The 2467-nt window shown below is 43.0% G+C and overlaps 1 protein-coding gene across 1 annotated transcript in view; it reads left to right on the top strand.

Annotated features, from left to right (window-relative positions):
- The window catches only part of mrpl32 (mitochondrial ribosomal protein L32), a 5306-nt gene that overhangs the window by 1317 nt on the left and 1522 nt on the right, over window positions 1-2467 (top strand). The gene's annotated exons all lie outside the window — the stretch shown is intronic.

The raw sequence follows: 2467 nt of genomic DNA, 5'->3' as shown, positions 1-2467 counted from the left end.
AATAATAATAATAATAATAATAATAATAATAATGATGGTGATAAGAAGAAGTAGAAAAATAATGTAGTGAAAAGTTCTGTAGATGGTTAATTCTTTATTTTGGACGTGTGGGGGAAACCAGAGCACCTGGAGAAAACCCACAAAACTTGATGTTGTTTTAGTTCTCCTCCTCCCTCTTCTTCTTCCACCTCTTTGGTTTCCTCAATCCCAGAAAGTCACAGACTCTCTTCCAGACAGAAGGTGGTTCTGCTCTCCTCTTTGGAAGATTTCCCTCAGCCCCTCTCTGGGATTCGAGGGCTGGTGCAGGACTGGTGATCTCCTGCTGCTCGCACTGCTTCTCCTCAGTGACTTCCGCCTCCTTCAGTGGTTCAAGGGCCAATGTAGGACTGATGGTTTTTTTGGGCACCCTTGATCTCAGTAGAGAGCTTCAGGTTGAGTGAGAGCTGAACATTGAGCTGATTTTGCAGCTCCTCCTTCAGGACAGTGATGTTCTCTGCCATCTTTTGACAGGCGGCTTCCTGCTCAGCCCTCAATGCACACCAGCCCTCTGACACTGAGTCTGCATGAGATTTGATTTCCTTATCATCCACACCAAGCTCATGCTGAAGGGTGTCAGCCTGCTGTATCACCATGATGACCTTCTCAAGCTCACCAGAGAACTTCTTCTGGCTCAGTTTGTGTGCCTCTTGCAGCTCCTCATAAGCTGTTTGCAGGAGTTTCTTCTGCTCGAGTTCCCTCTTGAGGTCAGACCTAAGGGGATCAGCCTGCTCTCTGATTCTGGAAACATTATTTTCATACTTTACATTGAGCAGTTGGTATGAAATACGGAGCTGTTCCAGTTCCTCTTGGAGAAGCTTGTTCCTGTTCTTCTCCACCTGGAGCTCGTTGGTGAACTTCTCTTCGGTGATGATGTAGGCCTCGTGCAGCTCCTCGTTGTCCACTTGGGGTAAATCCTCTCCACGGACACCAGGAGTAGATGGTCTGTTTTCTGAGCCACTTTCATCAAAATGAAAACTTGGAAGACTGTGGAAAACTGATTTAATAGTGTCTTCACTTGAATCATCTGACTCTGGTTCTGAGTCTAGATGGTGAAGGGTGAAAAAGTCATGCACTGAAGTGCCTCATATCCATATAAGCTGGTGTCCGTCTTATTTTGAAAGAAATAGAATCTTTAAGGATTCCCTAGGAGTGACTCTCCTTTCATGATCCAGATCAAGAGTGGACTTGAGGAGGCTTAGGCTTAGTAATGCCATCCTGTCTTCATACTCAATGAGTTTTTTTTTTTTTTTGTCTGGGTATGCTTGTACTGCATCCTCCAATTTCCCATATTTGAAAAATGGGGCGGATTTCAATTGGGGTTTGATACCTGAATCCTTCTTGAACTCATCTGGTGACTTCAGCCTCCACCCTGGACTGTAGGGGTCATCGTTCAGGCTGAAATATTTCTTTGTGTATATTCCAGCATTCAGCACGTGGTCTTCCGGCTGACCCAGCAGGTGCACCATGGATCTTATGAAATTATAATAATGGTCTCCAGGGAAAAGGTCATCTCCAAAATACAAGAATGCCATCGTGCATCCCACTCCCCACATAACAATTGCTTCAGTCAGAGGTAGGCCTAATCACCTCTGGAGCTTGATATGAACGAGGCTGCACCTTCATTCCGATGTGCATTTTGCTCACCCGTCTGGCCAGACCAAAGTCAATCAGCTTGATTTTAAATGGCTGATCTTTATGGTTGACCAGTATTACATTGTCAGTCTTTAAATCGCATTATTATTGCTTTAAAGAGTATTGGTATTATACCAATACTGTTTAAAGCATCAAATGCTTCCATGAGCTGGTGGGTTACAGGATGAATTTCATTAAGACTTAATGGAGTCCAGTCTCTCTGTTCCATCAGGTCTCAAATACTCCTGTCCAGCATTTCAAAGGCCAGACAGTAGAGGTTGTTGAACTTCAAATTTTCTATGAATTCAACAATGTTATTTTGGTCTGGATCTAGACCGCTGATCTCTTTTAGCATTTTTAGCTCCCTTTTAATGTAGTCAATGTCATCGTTGTTTTTGTAGATCTGCACTGCCACTTCCTTGTGTTTCAATGAACCGACACATTAGCAACTTTTCCAAAAGATCCCTGACCGTTAAAGCCTAGTACCAGATAGCTTGTGGTGCTGCTGACCAGTGTATCATACATCCGTACTTTGGCTCGTGTGTCCTCGTTTCCATTTCAGTTAGATCGGGATGAAGTATAGGAAGACATTTTTGCAGTCAAATGTTTCCTACACAGAATAATTCACTTGTGGTGTTCCCTTTGAATATAAACAGAGGGAGACGATTGGTTACGGGAACGCCCTGAAACTTAATGATTCTCAATAAGAAGTTTATTGGTAGTATGGTTAGTATTGTACCCATCACCAGTCAGGAAGACCCAAACACAGTATTTTTTTTAAATTATTATTATTATT

The sequence above is a fragment of the Larimichthys crocea genome, chromosome XIII (assembly GCF_000972845.2).
Source record: "Larimichthys crocea isolate SSNF chromosome XIII, L_crocea_2.0, whole genome shotgun sequence".
NCBI classification, from domain to species: Eukaryota; Metazoa; Chordata; class Actinopteri; family Sciaenidae; genus Larimichthys; species Larimichthys crocea.
Note: the sequence above shows the minus strand (reverse complement) of the source record. Positions and strands in the feature narration are given on the sequence as shown.